The 25,781-nt window shown below is 48.7% G+C and overlaps 1 protein-coding gene across 22 annotated transcripts in view; it reads right to left on the reverse strand.

The window, feature by feature from the left end:
* The window catches only part of CTBP2 (C-terminal binding protein 2), a 174,690-nt gene that overhangs the window by 131,223 nt on the left and 17,686 nt on the right, over positions 1-25,781 (reverse strand). For 5 of the 22 annotated variants that reach the window (XM_063710573.1, XM_055354091.2, XM_055354086.2 and 2 more), the window contains exon 2: positions 14,092-14,192. The exons of 15 other annotated variants lie outside the window; for them this stretch is intronic. The gene's annotated coding sequence lies outside the window, so the exon portion shown is untranslated. Of the gene's footprint in view, positions 1-3,199; positions 5,010-14,091; positions 14,193-25,781 lie in introns of those variants that run through there. 2 more of the 22 variants (XM_055354090.2, XM_063710570.1) reach the window with 2 other exon arrangements.

Here is a 25,781-nt window from a genome sequence, read left to right on the forward strand (position 1 = left end):
CTCTCCTGATAGAGCTGTACAGGGATATGTCAGACACTATCCATCTCAACAATTATGTATTTACTAAAAGTATTTCAAAATACTTCAAAGACACGGGAAAAATACTTATAGGTCAAATGGAAAATAAACTATGAAACATGTATTCAAATCTCACTTATATTTTAAAACATTCTTCAGTGAATCTCATTTTTAGTATATACGTATATGCATAAGAGACAGAATAGATCCAAAGTGTTATTCTCCATGCTAAGATTAAAAAGGATTTTTAAAGTGTGTAACATAACAATCATTTACTTATTTCTTATACTTTCCTGTATTTTTCTATTTTCTGCAAAGAGCATGATTTCCTATAATATGGAAAAATGTGAGCTGTGAGCTCCTGTCAGGAGGGCTCTGAAGCTGGGGTGCCGAAAGTGAGCTGCTGCCTGGGCTGCTTTGCCTTGCAGGCTTTCGGGCCACACCAACATTGTAAAGTGGCACCATTTAGGATTTAAGTCCCTGCGTGGCTGCTGTACTACAAAGGTGGGTTTTGAAAAAAGCCAAGTGTCCCTCCACCCTCATGCAACTTCGATACAGAAAAGGATGTTCTCTTGGGGATTTCAATGCAGATGTCTCAATTCCAATAGCCAATCAACCTGGGAGAGAAATGGTGGGCTGGAGAGACACAGCGAGAATCCCTTGCCCCAGCGAGGATCTAGGACCCCGACTGATGCCGGGAAAGAGGCACAGCCAAAGCCTTGTCAGAGCTCAGCCAAAGGAGACTTCCCAGTGGGCTCCAGGCAAGTCCTTGACCACAGATTAGACTCCAGCAGGATGAGCAGGAAGATGAGCAGGAAGTGGCATTTAAAAAGAAATGACGTGAGAACCAAATGGCTCAAAGTCCACAGTCCCTGAAAAATTACTTACAAGTGTGACCAGCTTTACATATCAACACCATTTCTTTTTTTCTTTTTTGAGACGGAGTCTCACCCTGTTGCCCAGGTTGGAGTGCAGTGGTGCAATCTCGGCTTACTGCAACTTGCACCTCCCATGTTCAAGTGATTCTCTTGCCTCAGCCTCCCGAGTAGCTGGGATTATAGGCATGCACCACCACGCCCAGCTAATTTTTCTATTTTCTGCAGAGACAGGGTTTCGCCATGTTGGCCAGGCTGGTCTCAAACTCCTGACCTCAGGTGATCTGCCCGCCTTGGCCTCCCAATGTTCTGGGATTACAGGTGTGAGCCACTGGCCAACAACATTTCTTTAGAGACAAGGTCTCACTCTGTCACCCAGGATGGAGTGCAGTGGCATGATCATAGTTCACTACAGCCTCTACCTCTCGGGCTCAAGTATTCTTCTGGGCTCAGCCTCCTGTACAGGCATGGGGCCCCAAGCCCAGCTAATTGCCCTGCCCACGTCAACACTATTGATCAGTGGACTACATGCGCAATACTGACTGGGAAAGTGAAGTTAGTAAAAGTAAGGTGGCCAGATATCGGCTCCTTGACCCCGACTCTCTCACGTTGCCTTCCCCTGACAATGACCTCACCCTCAACCCTTTATCTATTGCAAAAGGCATTACATAAATGGGCTGCCTGTTCTGTAACTGGTTTAGACGGGCAGATCCATGAGAGCAGAGACAGAATCCAAGTTTTATCCTGCAAAGCTCAGAGACCAACCAAATGGTAAGAAGCCCTTGGGTGAGGCTGTGAGTCACCCCAGGAGAGCGTTCTCTCCCTCTGCTTTCTCTTCCTCCCCCAGGAGCCCAGGTGTGGTCACCTGTACCTCCCTCATGGGGCCACAGCGGGAAGCACAGGCACTCAGCGTGGCGCCTGGCACGCCAGAGGCACCCAAGCATTAGCTGTATCATTTACCAAATGCTTTACTCACACGGCTTGGTGAATTCGAGAATCCACAGTCCTGGAAAGAAAAGAGGCCTGAAGGAAACCGGGTTCTATTTAATTTTAAACTGAATTATGAACCCAAACCTCAAGGTTGGGGGAGATTTCAATTGAAAATGACGAGTATCCTTGCTGTGGAATGGAGCAGCTGCTAAACCCACCATGTACAAACTACTCACTTCTCAGACGTTGTACTTTTAAAAATCCATTTCGAGGCTATCTATGTCACAGAAAATAGCATATGAAGAAACTCTGCAAACACAGCCATGAAGGAAGCACCCAAAGACAGAACTGAATTCCTGGGTCCAAAATATATTCCCTCTAGAAGCAACTCATTCTATTTTTAAGAATTAATCACAGTGCCAAATGAATACAACAACATCTAGAAATGGGGGAAAAGGCCTGGGTCCCCCAGACCATCAGCAACAAACTCCTTTCCGCTTTGCACCACACCACGCTGTCACCCAGAGACTCAAGAAACACATCACGGAGGTGAAACCTCCCAAACAGCAGCCCCTTCACATCCAACCAAAGTGAGTTCCGACCACCCAACTCTGATGGTCCTTGATGCAGGTGCCGCAGCCTCTTGCCAGGGGAATCTGGGATGGGAGAGAAAAGCCAAACTCCAGACCAACCTGCGGCCCACCCTAACCCAGGCCTGTGAACCAAGCGACCTTCCAGTCCTGGCTCCCCACAAAGCAAAGGACACTTGCCTACAATCAGCAGCAGGGTTGGCTTTAGTCTTGATTCAGGAAAAAAACAACTGCAGAGCCCCTAAAGGACATATAAATATTATCTATTGATTCATGCGCATCAAGTCACTAACACTGGGAATCCTGAACTAACTTGCACACGTATGTCATTACTCAGCCGCATTTCTGCAGTTTGGAAAGAATGGACAACCTTTTAGCATGGATGTTCATGAGGGTGGCAATTCACAAATGCTGTTCTCACATGATGAACATATAAATACACACAAGTATGTATGTTCAAAATGCAGGGCAAGCGTGCTTTCTGAATGAACAACTCAACATTTTCACTGTGAGATTAGATTCTTGGGACTTGTAATTTTACAGTTTTCACTGAAGCATGCCAAAGCCACATAGGTGCAACAGGCCTTCCTCCTAAAGAAACCATGCCAGCACAGCCCTCACTTGCCTGGTGCACCGGGCCTGCACCACACGTATTATTATTCTCAGAGCATGAGCGCCAAGAGAGAAAACTGAGACTCAAAAGCCCTTTATCCCAAGGGCTGTTTCTTCACGTTTCAGTCAATGTACACTGTGCAAACACATGCAACACAGATGAACAAAACTCACAAGGTGAAGGGGGTTCTTCCGCTCTTTCCAAAATCAGCCAAGCCAACTGGTACAAAAGTCACTCCCAATACGACCCCATGGATATCTGCTGAGACGGGACGAGGTAAGAGGGGGCTGTCGACATGACCAGCTCTACTTGTCACCAAGCAAGGGTCCTGTCACTCTCGGGTTTCCATGATGGATTTCCTCTTCTGCAGTGTTCTGGTCTAAGGCTGGGTCAAAAATCTTCCAGTCAATACACAGAAACCAACCAGCCATATATACAACAACTCGAATGAATCTCAAAGGGAATTAAGCCAAGTGAAAAATCCCAATCCCCAAAGGCGGCAATGCTGTAGGGTTCCATTTATATAACATTTTTAAATGACACTGGAGAGATGGTGAACGGATTAGTGGTTGCCGGGCTTAGAGACCAGGAAGTAGGTAGGACACGCCAACTCCAGAACTTTCTTTGAGCAAACTGGGTCTTAGAAGCTGGTCAGCTGTGTCTACCCATGTGTGTCGACCATGTGCTTCAGCTGGGGACCGTCCTGGCCACCTCAAGTGGATATGACTATAAAAGGGCAACGGGGGGATTCTTGGGCTGGTACAAATAGAGACCTACCCGTGCTAAAATTGCACAAAACTAAATACACAGCCAAATGAGTGCATGTTACACTAGGGATTTCTGAATAGTATCCATGGATTCTATCCATGTCAATTTCTCCGCTGTGTTGCTGTTACCAGAACTCTGCACAATGTTACAACTGGAGGGCACCAGGGAAAGGGTTTAAGGGATCTCCTGTATTACCTTCTCCTACCCTGTGAATTCATTCTGTATGTGAATCTGCAATTACTTCAAAATAAGTTTAATTTTTAAAATAACAGATTTGTCATTTTTTGGCTTATGTGGTTTAGCTCATGCTGGCCACTAAGTAGGGCAATTCCTTTCTTTAGGGGATCAGCGCTTACAAGGAGGGGCCATGAGGAGCTGGCCTTGTTGACACTGCTTACGCACTCAACAGGGATCTGTGTCCTCCGGCTCCCCAGGGGCCCCGGGGTGCATCCTGTCTCTCGAGAAGCCAGAGCTCACAATTCCTGAACCCTGACCTTCTCTCACTGGAGCTGGCAGAGATGCTCGTGCTACGTCAGTTCTTTCCTGGGAGCGGGCATGACTGACTCATTGTTCTCTCCCAGGTGCTGCCAGCTGCCCAGGCCTCCCAGGGCCACACCCAACAGAGATCGCGTTCCCTGACAGAGCAGCCCTGGAGGACAGACCAGAAGAGAAAACCAGCCCCCGGGGCAGCTCTGTGCTGGGCAAGTGCCACTCTGGTGGGTAACAACTTCAGGACTCCCTGACCCAGTCTGGCTAAATCGAAACTACAGAGCAGGCTGGAACAGGCCAAGACTGTCCCCAGCTGACACACACAGTTGTACGCTGGGCTGGCCGGCTTCCAACACCCAGCTTGCTCAAAGAAAGTTCTAGAGCTGGAGTGTGCTAGCAGATAGCCAGGGTCAGGGGAGACCCAGAGCTACGCCCCTGCTTCTCGAGCCTGGGGACCCTGCTGGTGCCCTCAAACGCCACACCAGCCTTTTGTATCACCCGAAAGGTCTTTGTGGCACTCTGTGTCTTTTCCTGGGCCTCCCCTGCTGCCTCCCTTTTAAGGAGAGCTGGCATACTCGATGCTAGCACTCCCAGTAACTCCCTGCTGATTCAAAGAATCCAAAAGAAAATTGCAGGAGCGTCTTTGCTGTTTCCGCCTTTATTATCTTCAAGGTTCCACTTTTTTCAATTCATTCGACAGTTTATCTTTACTATCTGTCAGCAACAATAATAAAAGTACCTCCATCTCCCAAAATGTGCCACTAGGTACATGTGTATAGATAAAAAATATACAGATTTTAATAATACTATTTTTTGAAATTCTATAAACCCTTAAATAGTCATTTACCAAAAAAGCTGAATCACTTTCAAATCATCAACATTGCTTAGCTTTAAAGCTGCTTAAAACACACACAAACCAGTGACTCTTCCACACAAACAAAAATTATATTCTACATACATTAAATATATAATTTGATTAAACATATTTATGTCTTTGTGATGACATTTAAAATAGAAGTAATCATTTTCTTTTTTAAAACAAAAACTCTTTCAATTATAATTCAAAGCTGTCAAACCAATCTTCTGCTACAGATCTTTTAAATGTCACATACCTTCAAAAGGGGATGGCAGTTTCCTTTTAAATATGCAATTCCAAACAGTGCCTTCTGAATCAAGAATGTATTAAAATACACCGCTGGCATTTATCTCGATGAAGTATCGCCCTCTGCCCCCTCCCTCCTGATAGATATGTACAGACGCACGGCACTCAGATGTGTTTCTCCCCAGTGTAACTTGGGAGCGGTTGGCGCCACTGCCACTGGCTGTAGCCACAGGGCTCAACACCAAGTCACACTCCTAACACCTTAAGGGGACAGAGGTATCCTCTCATGATTCTTCCAGTTTTCTTCCCAGATGGCTTGCTGAACTCTGTGTAACCCAATTTTGGCGTAGCATCAACAGCCCAATTGTAAGACAGTGTTAATCAGATGCAAAAAAACCTCCAAACTCATTCTCATAAGTCAATGACCTACATATTCAATTGCTTATTTGCCATCCGAGTAGCAAACACCATGCTATATTTAAACACAGAGCTTAGATATATCTTTCTTCTAAAATGCTCAGAGAGACAGATAAGCCTTACATTTCAGCCCTCTTCTCAACTTTAGGAAAGCAAACCTTGTCAATATCCGGTGTTTGGGAATCTCTGAAGACAACAGTCTGGTCTATTCTGCCATTGTCTTACTAAGGAGGTACTAAGCATCATTTTCATAAAAAGCAAACATCCCCGCTGGAACTTAAGTCAATTGAAGCTTGCCTTCTTAGCACCTGACAAATAGTGCTCAGATAATGGCTCCGAGTGAGTTAAGCATGGGTCATATGCATGTCACATACTCACTGTCCAAAAACCAGTCAACAGTGATAGAATGAATGGGACACTCAGTGTCCAAAAACCAGTCAGCAGAGTGACCAGAGTGATGGGGACGCGAATGTTTCCTAACTGCTGTACCTCGGTAGCAGAGACGACATAAAGCAGAGATGACAGCAAAAACAGCAGAAAGCTCTTGAGATCTGGGCTAAGAAAGGGAGCCATAGCTCAGGGGCTGTCCCTCTGCCAGCCTCTTGGTATTTCACTCAAATTGGAAGAAGTGTAAACAAGTCAGTCCCCGGATCCCCAACCAACGTTTGTTCAAGGGTGATGCTAAGAACATCTGAAGAAGTGTCAGGGCTGAGCATTCGAGAAACCAAATAGATGACATGCCTAACCCAGTCTCAAGCCAAAGCCAGTGCCGTCCACCTAAGAAGCAGGAGTGGACTGAGGTTGCGGGAGGGCAAGGAGGAGCCCAGGGCTCTGGCCTGTACCACTAGACCGCAGTGCAGCGGTGGCCTGGGAGAGGCCCGCTGGACACACTTCGCAATGGGCCAGTTCAGCTGCTGGTGCTTTCCTGCCTTGTCCAACTATGTGACCTCAGGCAAGTCACTTAGCCTCTCAGAAGCTCACCTGGCAGGGTCGAGAGGAATGCTACCTAGCAAGATGCTGTGATTCTCGGTAACTTAACTTCTAATTCCACTTAAAAATAGGCAGTCATGAAACTTAACGAGCAAAGCCAAACTCAAAAGTCACTGGGACTTAAAAGACATCAAGAGTGTGGGGGTGAAAAAAACAAGAGTTAAGGGGCTTCTCTCTTTGGGTTCAGGCTAGAATTCTCTTCCCTGGGTGCTGAACTCCGTTCCTAGCGTATGGATAGGAAGCACCAGAAAATGCCATCCACAAGGCCAGGGCCCACAAACTGACGTGTGGTACAGCTGAGGATGGGGACGGCAAAGGCAGAAAGCCACAGATGAACCGAAATACATGGCAGGGCCAGGCCCGTCAATCAGGACAAGCCACGTACTTGTTCCTTCCCTGTTAGGGCAGATGTGCTCGCACCTCCCGGCCTCGGCCCCAGAGAAGCTACTGTCTGCTCCCCTAGGCGCCAACATTCCTTATTTGATCCTTGCCATCAAGCTTTTATTCTGATCACCACCCCCCGCTATATAGACACACATATACACATCTATAGCTATTTCCACATTTCCACACCACATTCACATCTTCCACATACACACACATCCAAAAGAGCTGTGTGCACTTCTGATGGTCAAAGCCAATAGCCCATTCTCAGCTGCCATCTGTCTTGCCTGCTGCACCACACACGTGCATACACACACACATTCTCTCTCTCTCTCTCTATGCTACTCTGTCCATCCCAATACTGCATCAACTGTGGACAAGCCAGGTACTATTAAGTAAGAAAGGCTGGAAATTAAATGAGACATAACTTTGTCCTCAAGGAGTTCAACAAGGAGTTCAAACAAGAAACAGCCGAGTGTTACACGAAGTAGGCACGGACAAAGGAGGGATGGCAACTCTGCCTCAGCCCCATGCACATGCTCTCAAATCAAAGGCACTCCAGAGGCTCCTTACCACCTGCCTTCTAGATACTTCTGTCCAACTGCATGTTCCATCAACCCCTCCAACTCGGCTCACCCGCAACCACTGACATCACTGCCTCACCCCTTGCAGTGCTCATCAACAACCCAAACAAACCCAATCCTGCCCTGATCTCATGTCTGTGTCACTGGAACCAACAGGCCTGCCTCAACCACTGTCCACCTGCACACCTGAGAGGCTGGCAGGTCACCGGGGCTAGCCATGCACGTCAGTTCCTGGGAAGAAAGTAGAATGTGAATCATCTTCTCTCAAATGCCTATCAAAAGCCCAGCTGAGATCAATAATTTTTTGGGAGAATAGACCTGTACCAATTGGCTCGGTGTTTGGTGAGGTATTGTAAATTCGATCCTAAATCAAACGGTATCCCTAGAAGGACCCACATGGAATGGCCTCCTCTAAACATCCCTCCATGTCGTACTTCTGATTCTTTCCAGCAATCTCAAGCACAAGAAGCAGTTGTGGGAACCCAGGCCTGGCATCTGTTGGCAGCCCATGGTTGGTGGTAGAGCACTTTACAGCCATCACTATACCCTATACGCAGCTCCCTGTGGCAAGCCGTTTCCTTGAAGGACACACGTCGTCCCTCCCTAAACTCAGAGAGAGCTGCCCAACTTAAGTTATCTGTTACAGCAACTGTCGTGAAATTTTTGGTTGCTGTATTTGCATTTTAACATCAATTTTGGCCCTCCCCCAATCTCAACCCCTATTACGGCACCCTATTTTTTGAGTCCTCAAAGAACTTTCTTGAAAGAGGTAGGATATAAATACATAAAATGGAATTCACTTAAGAGAACATTCTAGTAACCCTATAAAACACACTTCTAAAAGTAATGACCCCAGAGACTTGGAAGAGCTGGCTGCAGCTTCCTGAGGCCCATGAGGCTAGCACACCCAGATGCCGGGTTCTGGGGTGGCCCAGCTCATGGTGAGGCTGCTCTGGGAGCAGCTGTCTAGAACACCTACTTAGCCAAGTGTCCATCCTCACACGGAAGCAAACTAGGACAGCATGTGCTACCATGTGACCATCAGTAGGCTCCAAAAATCCACTTCTGTCAGTCATGAATGCAAAACAGTGGGCATAGATGTCATAAAGAACCAGGAACACACCAGGTACCAAAGGCCACGACCTGCATTCTTGACTTACTAGCCTGGAGCTTCATCAGAGAGCATGGTATTTTGGGGACAAGAGGAAGCAGAGGAAGGGAGAGACATTGGGAGGCGGGGGGAAGGAATGAAGGAACAAGAATTGTTCAGAATAGCCAGGAAAAGCAAGAGAAACAGGCCCCACCCTAATATAGAGGACACAGCTACATCTTCCAGAGCATGTGAACTCCACAGCCCACGCCCAGCAGAGCCAACACTGCAGACCCCTGACCCCATCCTGCTAGTAGGGAGGTGGGGGTCAAGGGAGAGGAGGGGACCCTACCCACTCACCCTCCCATCCCACTCCACCACCCAAGCAGAAAGCCAACATTCTGTAGGGTGGTTTAAAAAATAGCTGACTTCCATACATGATTGGTGGAAGCATAAAATGTTATAACCACTTTGTAAGACTAAACATACACCTACTCCATGACCCAGCAATTCCATTTCTAGGAACTTACCCAAGAGAAATGAAATCATATGTCCACAAAAAGACACGCATGAGAATGGTTCATAGCTACTTGCTCAGAATAGCGAAAAGCTGGAAACAGCCCAAGCGTCCATTAATGGGTGAGCGGGTAAAGAAACTGCGGTCGAGTCATTCAGTGGAATACTACTCAGAAGTAAAAAGGAACAAGAGAATAATCTGGCCCAAAATGTCTTAAAAATCTCAAATACATCATGTGTGTGGCATGAAAAAAGCTTCATGCAAAAAGGTACATGTGTCATAATATACATACATATTGAATTGTATGTATACATGTATATGCTATGTATAATGTACATACATGTATTATGTAGTATTACATGAAATTCTAGAACAGGCAAAACTACCTCTGTTGAAGGAAAAGAAACCAAAACAGTGGTGGCCTGAGATGATCAGGGAGGTGAGGGTGGGGACAGCCTGGCAGGGCCCCAAGGGGACTTTCTGGAGTGACTGTAGCTCTTAGTAGGGGTTTGGGGGGTACGCAGGTATGTGCATGTGTTAGAACTAACCAAATGGCACACTTAAGGTCATGCATTTCATTTGACCTCATGCCCCTTCCCCACCAATCCCCACTTCCCTCCCAACACTTCCTCTAAGTTTTACCTCAAAGAAAAAACAGAAAGAACCACAAACAGGTTGACCTTAGGTCATGAGACCCGTGCTCCAGGTGAAGATCTGAAATTCAGCCAAGAAATGTGGTCAAACAGAAGATGACCGGGGCTGGGGGCACAGTGTGTCCTGCCGAACCCGGGGGCGGTGTGCACATTCATTGTAGATGATCAGACCCACCTGTCCGGTTTTCCTAACAAGAGACTGAAAACAATACCAAGACAACCTTCCAAAGGAGACTCCAAAACCTCAGCTGGGAACCTTTTATTCAGAGCGATTCACAGGAGGCCTGTCTCTGGAAGGAGGAGCACAGAAACACCTGTGAGGACCAAGGCCCTGGAGGCACAGGGAGAATAACTACTCCAAGTCCAAGTCTGCAAACAGCAAAGGACAGAGCAGCAACCTCTGCCTGTGAGCTCAAGGAGGTCCAGGACACGGTCAGGGTTATTTGTGCTAATGCAGGCTGATGAAACAGAGGACCCTGCACCGAAAAGGGCCCTCTGGGAAGAAAACCCCGGGACAATGACATGTGCAACATGCTGGCTGTACAGGGCTTGGAAGCAGGGCAAAGAACCCCCAGGTATAGCCCACAGGATTTCTCTTTTTTTTTTTTTTTTCTTCTTTTGAGACGGAGTTTCACTCTTGTTGTCCAGGCTGGAGTGTAATGGCATGATCTCGGCTCACTGCAACCTCTGCCTCCCAGGTTCAAGTGATTCTCCTGCCTCAGCCTCCCAAGTAGCTGGGATTACAGACGCACACCACCATGCCCAGCTAATTTTTGTATTTTTAGTAGAGACGGGGTTTCATCACATTGGTCAGGCTGGTCTCGAACTCCTGACCTCAGGTGATCCACCCACCTCTGCCACCCAAAAATGCAGGGATTACAAGTGTGAGCCACCATGCCTGGCCAGCCCACAGGACTTCTAGCCTTCCCTTGCTGAGCCTCTTTGGAGGCAGGGCAGCCCTTGGCCACGGTTCCCCAAGAGCAAAACGATTACCACAGGTCCGCTTGGAAACACGCTGCTAAATGCCACACGACTTGAGCGCAGCTGCTGTCAAATGCTGTGTCCTATAAAAGTGGGACTTCTCAATCTGAAGTTGTGTTCCCAGCTCAAGTCACACGTGGGCTGCACTTACAAGCCTCTCAAGAGGCCCAAGAGGCTTTTAAAGTATTAAGTATAGAAAATACATGCAACTTCCCAGTTAAAATATAGTGCGTGGACACTCGAAAAGGTCAGTGCAGCCTCCACTCCATTTTCATTACTGATGCTTCACCCAGATGGTGGGGAAGGTACAATAAAAGCATATTTAGAGACCGACTGTACTGCCAGACAAGAGTAGCGGAACTCTAACTCCCAGGTTGCCTTGATCTGAACAGGTTCTAGAAACTGCCAAGCATCGCCCCCTCATTTTAGAGGGAGGCACACTGCCACCCAGAGAGGGGAAAGGGCTTGCTGTCCAAGCTGGAGAAAATTCCTGGGTATCGCCTCCGACCCACTGTATCTCAAATACGATGTGTGTTGGCTCGGGTCGTCCAAAAACCGAAGCCAAGACACGATCAGCTCTGGAAGAGACTTCTTGGGGAGGCAGACAGGCGGGGAGGCAGAGGGAAATGCAAGTCTGACAGCAGATGCAGATGAGATGGCAGGGAAGGCAGGAGGCTGGGGAGGAGGAGTCTTCACCTGCTGTCCCCGGCTGGGAGCAGCCCGCAGAGCACAGGCTGTCTGGGAACGCCATGCTGGATTTCCACTGCGGGATTCAGAACGTAGCAGCTGGGGCCACCAGTCACTCACACTCCCAGAAGCAGAAGATCAGGAGCATCTTCATGGCTGCCACACCATGCCAGGTCATTGCTGCAATTTTACAGCCCAACTTGCTTCTAAACTTCTCCAACGTTTGAAAATCAGGCTTTAAGGGCACCTAGCTGAACCCAAAGTGTTTAGGTGGATGCCATTTGGGTAGGTGTGAGGCCCCCAAACAAGGTCAGAAGGGAGGGGCAGAATCTACAGGACTCAGTGAATAAATGGGCAAGAATGAGTGAAGTGAAGCCACGAGGTTCATTTAGGCTGGTGAACGGGAGACGGTGGTGCTTTCTATCTAACCCAAGCAAGTGTAGGACAGGGAGGGGGCAGTGGCGGGTTGGGACTCCCCAACTCACTGTACTACTTATGTTCACATTGTCTGCTTTAACAAACAAGCCTAAAATTGTGTATCAGCTCAACACATTAGAATGTGATTTCTAAATCACAAGAACATCAGGCTCATGTTCCTAATGGGCAACTCTGCTCCACAGAGTGATTCAGACACTCAGAATCCTCCCCTAGCACCTAGGCATTCTCTGCTGGATTTTCCACATCCAGCTGACAGTCAACAGGAGAAAAACTGAGCAAGGCACACTTGTTTCTTAATTACTGCTGCCGGGAAGCGACACACATTGCCACCCACATTCCATGTGGGAACTATCATGGAGCCTCCGACAGATACTGGAGGTGGTGGAAGGGAAGCAGGGCCCTTTGGTGGACACCTGGTGGTCTCCGCCATACTCACCTTCTGTCTCAGTCTTAGGTCAGGCTTATTTTGGAAGCATTATAGCACTCTGGGTCTCTGAACACAAGAACCCTGGATGATCTGACCACTGAATCAAATCAGAAAAGAGAGGCCAACAACTCTAGAAATGCAACTAGTAAATCCTCTGGTAACAAGTGGAATCTCGTTGACCAATTCAAAAGTCCAGCAACTGCCTTTTTGTTGGAAAATGCCAAACTCTAAAACTTTTGCAAAAACAGGTTCATGTTCTTCAAGTCTAAGACATCATCAAACCTTAGACCAGCATCATTTTATAAACCACTAAGGGAGAAAAAAAAAATGTCATCAATTAAACTATGGCTTGTGATCAATTTTATGACACAACTTGAGTCCAGAGATGTTAAAGTGCTGAAAAACCAATACAGTGTCTTCAATGAAGTCTTCCAATAGCCTTGTCAGAAACACAGGAATGGCCATTTCACAGATGAAGGCCTGGGGTCCCCAGAGTTGGGGGACTTGGCAGCAGTCAAACAGCTGGCGAGGGGCGGAGTTGGAGGAGGAGGATTTCCAACCAGCCTCTGACTCAGCACCTGGTAGAGTCCTAATCCCTGCAGCTGTCTCCCAGCATACCCCCAAACTCTCAAAGCCCAAGCCAAGCACCAGTATTCGCACATCCGTACAGACTGCATCAAATGGCAAATCAAGCACCTTGGGTATATAATACTTATAAACTTATTTGAATAAAAAAAACTCCACTAAAATATGGGTTTTCATCTGCACAGCACTTTACCAACAAATTCCACGACATTCAAGTGAGAACAGATGATGTACTGAAATACCAACAACAAGAATCCGATTTGGTAAACAGCGGAGTGCTATTTTCACATCATCCTAATGAATTTAGTTTCAATAAACACAAATCAAGCAAACACTCAGAAAATTTTAACAGTATGGCAAAATGACGCTTAGAATGACAGCCCCAGAAGACGAAGTCTTTTTTGACAAGTGACAGATACCAACCACAAGGAGAGAAGAATCAAAATGGATGACTGGATTTAAAGGGCCTGCCTGTGGCCCACAACCCTGAACTTGGCCCTGCACCTGCTTGCTAAATCTCCTTGACTGTGGGGGAAGCAGCCAGGAGAAAGCTCTAGATCCCTCAATCCTGCTCAAGCTGCCAGGCACATTCTAAGAGCATGTGTCTGGTGCATGGAAATCCACATACAGCAGGTCAGTGAGCACCCACAGAAGACCACACAGATTCAAACTCTTGCCCATAGCCTCCATCTCAGTATGACCTTCAGCATCAAGCACTGATTGCTGGTAAGTATGTAGAGATGGGAGAGGACAGGTCAAGGCAGACCCAGCCTCCTCCTCAGACCTGCTCACCTGCCTACCCATCCCCCCAAGATGTGTCTCAATCCCATCGTGCCCTGAAAGTAGAGCCCAGGTTAAAATCTCAGCAAAGAGTTTCACAAAGTAGCAGTGAAGCCAAGCATGCAACGATCAGGCCAGAAACTCAAAACCAGGGGACAAGGAAGCAGGCTCACGCGCTGGTGGGGTACTCTGCAGCCGGGAGGAGTGCAGGCAGGGCCACCTCTTCGGAGGGTGTCTGAGCAGTCCTTCAATCTGAATCCTTTGTTTTCTCCATCTGAAAACAGAGGCTTGTTGTTTGGAGGGTGTAATTAGAACGCATTTGAACACAACTATAAACTCTAAATCACTTTAAAGAGGCTAGTCTAGTCTTTTGAAATGACTGTTTTTGCCTTGGAAATAATAAGCCAACATGAACAAATTTAATCAAAGTTGTATTTACAAAGACTCTCAAAGCCTAAAGCAGAAGTATACCATCTCTCCTCCACACTGTGAGCTCTTTAGGGACAGGGAAGCGCCTCATTCCTATTCAGCCGACCATGTGGAAAACTACAACTGACTTCTGAATGGCGGGCACTTCCTAACCACGGCTGGAAGATTGGAGCAGCTTCTTTCTGCATGGGTGATCAAATGTGTCCAAAAAGAAACGCACATAAAGGCATGTAAAACTTAGCAGGTAGGATATCAGGCAAGAAACAAACTACAGATCAGATTTGAAAAGGACACGATCAGAAGGAACAAATGGAAACATTCCGAAGTCCTGTCCTGGAGCACTAGTTACTCGCTGCATGCTGTTCTGAAAATGCAAATACTGAGCAGCCCCAATGACCAGATTTAACAAACCCATCACCAACAGCCAACATGACCAACATCAAGTAATTCTGTTATCATTCCCAACTCAGAGGTGGAGAGACTGAGGCTTAGAGTCTCATGCCAGAGTCCACGGCAGTTAAGAGCAGATTCAAATCTAGGCCAACTCAAATGCACCCAGCGGAAGCCCCCCGTGCCCTGCTCAGCAGACACAACAGGGCAGGAGGAAGTGGGGAGAAAGGAAGGTCCATGCCTCTGTAGGGACCGCCTGGTGGGGAATTCAGGTCCCTCTGCTTCCTGGCCCTCTGCTTCAACCAGGGGAGTTCACAGCACAGTTCTTGTTCTGAACCCCAGGTAGGGACCATAATCCTACCGCTCCCAGCAACTGCTGGTGACTCCTCTGAGCAAAGAGTACTCTGCCAGGCAGGACCAATTGAAGCCCACAAAGGCTGGAGAACCAGGCTGGCAGGCCCCTCCTTTTCTGCCCCCCCACCACAGCAGCCCCAGACACACGGCGCGGGAGGACGAAGAGAACCTGACCAATGAGGGAGGGTGAAGCGCCCAGCACCCTGGGCCACCTCTGCGGGTCCTTGGGGAAAGGAGCCAACAGTACAGATGCGTGTGGCCAGGCCTCCTCCCATCTTCCCCCAGCCTTTCCCCTTGTTCCCTCCCAGCCTGGAGAGGGAGTCAGGCATAGCCCTCCCCGCTCCACCTACCCTGCTGCTTAGCTCCTCCTGCCCCCTGCCCCCGGTATACTCAACCCTCAATAATACTAAAACCCATGTTAATACTAGAACCCACGTTCATCCCAACAGCCAACCCCCGGGGACCTTAGCCGACGTTCACAACCTCAAACCTTCCCGTCATAGGCAGCGGCGAGGCTACATTGTGCATGGATGCCTTGGTGCGCCCCCACTCACTGCACTGGGCTAGAGGGGAGCTCCTTCTTGATCCAGGTATCACTGTTACGTTTACTTCCTCCTGCACCCCGGGAGGAAACCAAGTCCCCAGTCTCTCCCTGACTCTGCCTTCTACAAAAGCCCAACCACCAGGAAGGAAGCCAATGCCCAGGAATGCCTCCAGGTGTCCTTTGTTCCCTGCAGCACCTGCTCCACGACCCTCTCTCCCTACTGTCCACAAGACAGCCTCCCACCTTTGTAGGCCAAGGATTCCATCTGAGGGCTCTGAAAAAAATGTAAGGTCCCGGAATCCCTTGAGACACTGGAAAGCCAGATTCTTATTCTATAGAAATGCATATATGACCTTCCCCATCCCATCCCCCATCGCCTCGTGGGGTTTCTGGGCTGATCCCCCACCCAGGCAGGAAGCCTCAAGAGGTCCATGGTCTGAGTCAAGCCCTCCAGCTTTGTCTCCTAGGCAACGGCTGCTTTCTCCTTCCAGCTACACATGGACCAAGGCAGGAAGATCCCAGCCTCCCTCCATTTCTGGCATCCCAGCAGCTAGCCCTCCTCTCCATCCCCACGCACACAGGTACCTCACCCTACGGAGCTCATTCCACTGCATTCTTTTGAGGAAGTGAAACAGCCCTGAAAGATGACCCTCACCTGCTGAGCCAGGCCGCACTGGGCTCACCACTCGGGACACTTCTCGGTGTGTGGCCCTGGGTGCCCCTGTGCTGCTCTCCTGCCTGGCCCCACAGCAGGAGCGTACCTGTCAGTCAGGTGTGCATTTAAGAAGTCGGCCTCCCAGGGCAGCCTCCTGCCCTCTGACCCTGCTCCCAGTCTGTGGGGCAGGGAAGTTAGGACTTACCTGATTCTCCAGCCCATCCCTTCCGGCCCACGAGCAGAACAGGACAAGTGGCCTCAGCTGAGGAGTGCTGGCTGGGCAGTGGTTCCCTACCTGGTTGTTCATTAGAGTCACCTGGGAACTTTTTATTACCAAGGCAGATGCCACTGTGGACCACACACTCAGAACCTGGGGGTAGGATTAAGCTGGGATCTTTTTTCAAAGCTCTCCAGGTGATTCTCAGATCCAGATAAGGATGAGAACGAAGGGTCTGGAGGGACCCAGGCAGGGGGCGGCCTCCTAGGGGAGGGTGAGCTGGGAGGGAGGACCAGGCTGGCCCCTCACCCTCACAGCTCACAGCCTACCTCCTGTGAAAGGCCAGCCCTGACCTCAGGGTGCATGGGTGGGGCTCCCCAGGCCCCAGACACATCCCCCTGTCTGGCTCACCCAGCTTGATCGCCTGCCCAGTGTTCTCTGGTTGGGTGGTCAGCTCCTTGCAGGCAGGAGCACGTCAGGCTTGTTCAGGCCACCACTCCAGAAAAGCATCGATCACACTGTTCCCCCACCCTAACCCCTGGTGCCCAGCTCATTAGCCCTGAGTTGAAGAAAGGCCCTCCTCTTTCGTGTGCCTATAGGAGTGGGACAAGGTACTGTGGAGGATGTGGGAAAGAAAGAAAATGAACCCCATGGAGCCCATTCTTGCAGGAATTATGCCCTCAGCACCTTCCAAGCCTCCCTACTTAGGCCTCTTTTGCTCCTAAAACAAACCCTTGCAGAGAATGTGACTCACTCTATCTTCAACATGCACCTACTACACAGCAGGGGCCAACGAACTTGAAGTCATCAGTTGACAGTTACAAGACACCGTCCAAACGCTGCCTATTAGTCCCCCCAAAATAGCTTCACTAGCACAGGGACATCTAGGGGCAGAGACGTAAAACATTCTCCCAAAATGGTAACAGGATGTTTCCCTGATGGCGTTGCCCAGGGCCTTGAAAGAGCCGGGAGCGATTTCAAATGGGCTCCGGGCTCGTGTCAGGAGCAGGAGCTGCCTTTAGTGGGACACAGGTCACCAAACCTGACCCACCCAAATCTTCAGCACTGACATCACCGCCGAAAACGAGAGGTTTGTTTACGACAAGGTCTCATATTCCTGCTTGTTCTTTACCTAAAAACCTAAATTTCCCATGTGGGTCCTTACACATCTGTATCACCAAAATCACAATTCGCCAAGATACTGAAAGCACCAACAATTTCTGAGTTTAAGGAGAAGAGACAAAGTAATCAAGACAACAGGAAGAAGGATGCAGGAAGATGTCACCAGTTTGCTAGGACGTGGGCCTCAGGAGTCAAGAGTCCCTTCTGGGGGCAGCGGCTGTGGCCAAACCCAGAGCAGAGTCTCGGGAACCCCTCAGCCTTATTTCCCAAGGGGCCTGGGAGTCCCTGGTGACTCTGGTGGGCTGGTCCTGAATATCCCAGCTCCTCTGTCCTCACCATCTTGTCAACCCCACCAAGGCTGCAACCAGTTCCCTCCAAGGATGGTGACCTGCACATACAACATCAAGGCACCGACTTTATCTTTTAAATGCACAATGTGCTGGAGCCAAAAACAAAACAAAAAGCCTCTCCAAGATGCTTTCCTGAAACACACTAGGCTGAAAAAATGGAGCCCCATTTCCTCTTATTTTTAATTTTACATTGGCTGTGTTTATAATAAAATAGAATAACTTATTTATTTGCTTACCTTACTTGGAAAGACAATAAATTGGAAAGGCTTCATAAATCTCACAGGGAATTCCTTTCAACAAGGACTGTCAGCAAAAATCCGTAAATAACCTTCTGCCAGCCTCTAGCAATCACCTCCACCACGTTCTTTTTCCTTCCTGCTTTTGTACTAATCTTCTAGCAAACAAATCAAATCACACACCAAAACGTTTTTATTCTTATCGAGGTAAGGCTCACAAAACATCCGGAGTCCACTGGGGCTACTCACTCACGTGGCCTCTGAGAAGACTCAGATGCAGAGAAGACCCCAGGGGACCGCAGGAGGGGCACCTGTGCACCCTCATAGCCAGCCACGCTCCTCTCACTAACTTACAAAAACAGAGGTGGTGATTAGCTTCAGAAGCGGAGCCAGAGATGCTCTTCTAACAACTGCAGCATTAATTCCATCTGGAGCAAATCATCCGCAAAGCCCCAGACACACACATGAGGAAACAAAGTCCAGGGCAGGTTGCTGATAGGTCCTGGTGCCTCCTCCCACCCGGACTTGGCTGGTGTCCACAACGCAGCCTCCGCTCACCTGACTCCCTTATAATCTCAGTGTCGCCGGAGCTTCTGGTCAAGTGCACTCATCCTGGAGCCGACTGAACCAAGGGAGCCAACGGAGTCACGCTGGGTGATTCGAGACTATCCCAAGCAACACGGACCTCATGTGGCAGGTCCTGTCCCCACCACGCTGACACTTGAAAGGCAACTGTTTGAAACTGGTTCAAATGGCTGTGTTTGACTTGAAACACATCCGCGTTTGATGGGGCTGGTGAAAATGACCTTCGGCAGTTCAGAAACAGCGGAAGATGGACAGTCTCACACCGAGGTTTCAAGGACTGTGCTAAAAATAAGATTAACTAAGAGGCAGAGAAGGAGGCTCGTGGATAATCAAATGTGCAAGATTGGAAAGAGCCGCCGTAATCAATTTACATATCAGGAAAGGGTAATTACCATAACCAAAGGGAAAATTTCTCCAAGCCAAATGGTTAAAAAAACACAGACCAGCAAACCACTACCCAAATAAATGTAAAACAAAAATGTATGTTTCCAGCCAGGATGTCAAATGCCTTTCAGGCTCCAGAACTACAGAGTTTCACCCTGCGACCTTGATTCTTGGGTGCAAGATGACGAACTTAAGAACTCCAAACATACCTGTGCCCGTCCGTCTCTTCACTCGGCTAACTGTGCAAAGGAACCGGCTTCTGATGAGTCCCACTGTGGTTTCCATACAGCAGCTGCCAAAGAGCTGTGTGTTCCTGGGAAAGTCACTGAGCTTCTCTGAGTCTACTTTGTCTCTAGCCTGTGAGCGGTGCATTAGCCATTACTATTATGCATCCACCAAATACATCTCCATCTTCCCTGCTTGGCACATTCCTGGCACTCAACAGACAGTAGATACTATTGGCCAGGCGAGGTGGCTCACGCCTGTAATCCCAGCACTTTGGGAAGCTGAGGTGGGGAGATTACTTGAGGCCAGGAGTTCGAGAGCAGCCTGGCCAACATGGTGAAGCCCTGTCTCTACTAAAAATACAAAATTTAGCCGGGTGTGGTGGCGCACACCTGTAATCCCAGCTACATGGGAGGTTGAGGCATGAATTGCTTCAACCCAGGAGGCAGAGGTTCCAGTGAGCCGAGATTGCACCACTGTACAATCACTGTACAGCCTGGGTGACAGAGCTAGACTGTCTCAAAAAAAAAAAAAAAAAAAAGATGGTAGCTACTATTATAATTATTCCACCAAATTAATGTATTTCTAATATTCTTGAATGAGGGCAGAGGATTTTCTTAAGTGGTCCCCTTTCAAAGTGATTTAACACTGCACACCCCCAAAAGACTGTCTGCCTTGTTTTTTCCTCGACCGTTCATTAGCCCCTGTTTTTTGGACTCTGGGAGCTTCCAGTCTAGGCCAGCTGGGCCTGGGCATGTAATAGCAAAAGCTACTCACCTTAACAAGCACCGCTGGAGGGGCTCTCAACTCACTTCCCTCCAAGTCAGCTGGAATTTTTGGATCCACCCAAGGGAAGCAACTTCCCCACCCAAAGTGTGGAGACAGATGTGGAGCCCCAGAAGGGTCCTGGGAAAGCATCCTGTATCCAGGACACCATGAGGCCCTGTGGCTGCCTAGAACTGCGGCCCCACTGTGCTCACACATCATAGAGCACAGGTGGCTGGTGACCTGTGAAAAGGTCCCCAGATCACCTTTCCAGACAGTAAAGAACTTTGCTCTCACCATCCGAAAGCAGACCGGTGGCCACACACATTCACAACTTCCACTCAGCGTCTAGCACACCCCTTCCCCAACCCTTGCTGAACTGTCCCTGAACCCTTAATAAAGACACGATGGGGTGTCCACCCACCTTTCAGCTACTAACCCCATGTACCCAAGTGTCCTCACACTACACTGGGAAGCCCCGCTGAAATCTGCTAAGCTATGTATGTCTTTGGAGGGTATGTTTCCATCACACTCACTGCATGGCAGTTTGTTCACAGACGACCACCCAGAAGAAGCCAAGAATGCTTAGACATTAATTTCAGGCCAGGAACCAAGGTCACATTTAGTCTGAGCTCAAAGGCATCAAAGGGTTTTCTCATACTGCAAATGCATGCATACAAGATGCACCGAGATCACGGGAATGCCAGTCAGGGCTGGCCAATCACGATGACTGCCGCTTCCACCTGCCCTCAGCCTGACTGATGTGATGAGGGAAGGGGACAAAGAACGAGCTCCGAAAGGACATTTCGGGCAACGACCAGAAAATTAGCAAATGCAGTGATCCCCACTTAACAATTTTATAAATTCCAAGACTCATTTCAAGTTTCTCCCAACTGAAAGAAAATAATATCAAGGGCCAGGTGCAGTGGCTTACGCCTGTAATCTCAGCACTTTGGGAGGCCAAGGTGGGTGGATCACCTGAGGTCAGGAGTTCGAGACCAGCCTGGCCAACATGGCAAAAGCCCATTTCTACAAAAAATATAAAAATTAGCTGGACATGGCGGTGGGCGCCTATCATCTCAGCTACTCGGGAGGCTGAGGCAGGAAAATCACTTGAACCCAGAAGGTGGAGGTTGCAGTGAGCCAAGATCACACCACTGCACTCCAGCATGGGTGACAGAATGTGACCCTGTCTCAAAAAAACAAAAAAAAGAATATTAAAAACCATGACGTGGCTGGGCGCGGTGGCTCACACCTGCATACCCAGCACTTTGGGAGGCCAAGACAGGCAGATCACTTGAGGTCAGGAGTTTGAGACCAGCCTGGCCAACATGGTGAAACCCCACCTCTACTAAAAATACAAAAATTAGCCAGGCCTGACAGACTGCCTGTAATCCCAGCTACTCGGGAGGCTGAGACAGGAGAATCGCTTGAACCTGGGAGGCAGAGGAGAGGCTGCAGTGAGCTGAGATCACACCACTGCACTCCAGCCTGGGTAACAGAGTGAGACTCTGTCTCAAAAAAAAAAAAAAAAAAAAAAAAGAATAAATAAAAATAAAAACAAAAACCATGAGGCAATGAGTCAGTTGCAGCTCATATCCCAGAGTGCAATAGGGACTTCCTGCCAAGCATCTCCTCTGCTGGGCACCTGGGCACAAGTCTCCAGCGCCTTCTCATTACCTCCTCCTGTGAGAGGAACTAGTGACTAGCGTCCTATTTGACCCATAAGGAGCTGGCAGGGTTGGAAGTGGAGCCCAGGACTGCAAGCATGGCCATCTACCCTCGGGGCCGGCACCAGCCTCGGGGCAGCTGACCTTCCCCACCTCAGAAGCTCTCATTCCTCTGGGCTTTCCACAAACCACCCTTCTTGACCACAAAAAGGTGGCCATCCTGACTGGTCTCTACCTTCAGGAAAACAAATGGGGACCTGAGGGCGCTCAACCACCCCAGACCACCCAGAAGTCACAGGAGCACGGAACAGCAAGCAGGGAGACAGCACACAGTAAGCACATGGCAAGCACACAGTAAACACACGGCAAGTACATGGCAAATGCACAGCAGGTACACAGCGAGCACACAGTATATACACAGTAAGCACATGGCAAGCACACGCTGAATACACAGCAAGTACATGGCAAATACACAGCAGGTACACAGCGAGCACACAGTAAGCACATGGCAAGCACACAGTAAATACACAGCAAGTACACAGCGAGCACGCAGCAAACACACGACACGCACACGGTTAGCACACTGCCCGGCTCCCTCCAAAGCCACTTCCCCCACAGAGAAAGGAGAAAGCGGCCCTGGCCTGGCAGTCACTCACAGTCCCTCTGGACCTGGAGCCAGCGGCTATGGCGGATGAAGAGGCACCTGTTCCCAGGCACTTTCCAAGAGGGGCTGGTGGGACACAGTGTGGAGAGGCAGCTGTTGTGAGTGTCCCTGGGGAGCCCAGGGAGCATGGCCTTAGATGCACCAGGGCCTGCAAGTGTGGCCCAGAACTGCCCACTCTTGGGTTTGCGGGGGACGGGGGCGGTTTGCCTACTTTGCGGAGGAGGTGGTTATCTGCTGCTTTCAGACACGACTCAGACTGCAGTGACTGGCTTTTGGTCCGACCTGTCCAGACGAGCCAAGCTCCTGGAGTCTCAGGCATCCCTAGGATGGCACTGGGGAGAGGAGGGGTGTCATCCAAGCCAAGTCCATCTGCTGTGACCAGAGCACCCCTGGGGCTCATGCATAACCCTTGGATATTACAAATGTCCTGGAAATTACTGGCCTCTCACACCAGCATCTACCAAACTCCTCGCACTTCCTAGGCTGGCCCTTCTACTATCAAAAAGGAGTGATTTCCTTAGTGGTGGCTGGAGGCTGGGAGTCAGGGCGGGGAGGCAGGAACTCCATAGGAGCACAGAGAACTTTCCTCAGTGATGGGATGGTTCCGCAACCACCCGGTGGCGACGCCTCGATCGTCAAGACTTGCAGAACTGCATGCTAAAGGGTGTTTTACTGTATATAAATTATTTCTACATAGGATTTTGAAAACTTGATCCTTCTCAAAAAGCAAATGATAAAATTAAATGACTTGCTTTATGCAGTGAACTGTGAAATCCTCTGCGGCCCCCAAGAGCTTTGCAACTGAGGGGTGGCTGAGCCAGCACACACCCCACCAGGCTTCCTTGAAATCCGCAATACCCAGAAGACACCAGGAGGAAGGATTCCGTGAAGCACGTGCTCGCAGAGGCTGCCTGAGATGCAGCTCCGCTTCAGGCGGTTTACTCAGAGAAAATCATTTCGTTACCTCCCGTGGTTTAGTGGCCAGGACATGGGAGCTGAAAGGACACGCGAGCTTGAAAGGCTCCTACCTTGGGTTCCCTCTCCCACATTTAGCCTCAGCACACCCCCTTCAGCCTAACTCCAAACCTAATGTGGCCACCTCTGCCCACCCCAGCTCGTGGAAATCCACCGTTTTGCTGAACTCCAGATAAACCCTCCTTGCTCTTCTTCCCTGTAGCCCAGCAGCCCCCCGCGACATCCCACACACAGTAGGGGTGCACCTTCATTCCACAGGCAATGTTCAGAAGAAGCAAATTCGCCTCAACCGGCCGGGTGTGTTGGCTCACACCTGTAATCCCAGCACTTTGGGAGGCTGAGGCAGGCCGACCACCTGAGGTCAGGAGTTCAAGACCAGCCTGACCAACATGGTGAAAACCTGTCTCTACTAAAAAATACAAAAATTAGCTGGGAGTGCTGTAATCCCACCTACTCGGGAGGCTGAGACAGGAGAACTGCTTGAACCCGGGAGGCAGAGGTTGCAGTGAGCAGAGAACTCGCCACTGCACTCCAGCCTGGGCTACAGAGTGAGCCTCCATTTCAAAAAAAGAAAAAATTCACCTCAATGGCACTGCATTATCACACCATGTAACATGTTGAAACCCTATGTCTAAAATATTGTATACCTATTTTTATTTGATTTACTAAATTCTAAAGCTTTTCTAAATCTCTAAAAGGTAGTTTCCCCAGTATTGCATAACTGCTTAATCGGGAAGTGTACAAAACATAATTACACTGCCTAAAACTACAATATTGCTTATGGGAATATCTCCGTTCATGCATTCCACTTTATTTTGTATTTAATCTCTATTAAGATGTCTATGTGAAAACGGATAGGTATTCTTCATAAACACCATAAATCATAAAGTCATTTCTTTGCTAACTCAAGTCCAAAAGTGGCCCCAAAAGAAACTGCCAGGGCCCCAAAGACTATCACTTTCCATATTCAAGCAGACAAGCTCCTTGCACAGAGGCCTCAGTGCAGAGCCCCAAAACACCTAGCCCTGGGCCAATTAGTCAGGTCATAATTTCTCTCACCATAAATGGCTCTGCATGCAACTCAAAAAGCACCCAGACGCTCCCCAGAAAGCAGTCACTCAAACCAAGAAGAGCAATTTTTCTGCTCAAGACCCCAGTTACAAACCTCATATCAAGGGGCAAACAGAGTCCCTTAAATCCTTCTTCATCTAAGGACACCCGTGGATGCTCTTTCAAGTTCATCTTTCAACACGGGGGACTCCTGCCAAAGGCTCCAGACTCTTGAAACTGGATTCTCCTGCTTCCCTTCTGGCCTTCGAATTTGCACACACCCGCTCATCCCTAGAACAGGGTTATGTGAATACACAACCATTCTCTAGACGGCCTGGTATTGGTGGAGGAGAACCAGTTCGGATCTCGCTCGATCATTAATTAACTGTGAGCCCAGTCTATGCGGCTTGCCAATTCCTCAAGTGGGAAATAATCGCACTGCCTCACAACAGGGTTGTTACTAAAAATAAAATAAGCCAATGTATAACAAAGTACTTCTGCAAACAGAAACAAGCTAGGTTACCAGCCTCGCTGAAGCCTACTAATTAATAAATTCCCCGATCAAGATAAAAAGGATTTGCCACAAAACGAGTTCACTCTCAGTTCTAAAACAGCAGGTATCACTCCCAAATCTGCTTGCATCATGATGGAACAGGCTAGAGGCACAAGTGAGGGCCTCGGGGGCGCTCCTGAAGGTTAAGCATATTTGCCTGCAGTGGGAGGTAAATGCACCTTTTGCTGATCCATGTTCTTGCTCACACGGGCCAATGTTAAAAATTAAAAACATCAACTCTGTGGCATCCATCTTTGACTTGTGTACATAGATTGTAGTAGTGTGCTTCACTGAGCAGTTCAGATTTTACTAAAATATAATCTGCAAAACCAATTTCTTTTCTAGCAGGTATGCTCTGACACTGCCCAGCCTCATCTCAATACACACTGCTGCCCGGTCAAGAGTGAAATGTCAAGTGCATCTGAATACGGAACTGGCTCCAATTTTATCAGACACCCAGGAAATTTCCTCTGCCTTCCTAGAAATGCCTGGTAATGTTGGAGGGTGGAGAATCCCTCTTCAAAGAATGAGGATGAGTACAGCAGAAATCCATATTCCAAGTTTCAAATAATTTAGTGGGTTATTTGAGTTATATAAAATCTTCTTTCAACCATTTTTCATGCCAAATGTTCAATAACTAGACTCGAGTGTGTGGGTGTGTGTTGGGGGAGTGGTTTGTTTTTGAAGAAAGCCAG

Source organism: Gorilla gorilla, chromosome 8 (genome assembly GCF_029281585.2).
Source record: "Gorilla gorilla gorilla isolate KB3781 chromosome 8, NHGRI_mGorGor1-v2.1_pri, whole genome shotgun sequence".
Lineage (NCBI taxonomy): Eukaryota > Metazoa > Chordata > Mammalia > Primates > Hominidae > Gorilla > Gorilla gorilla.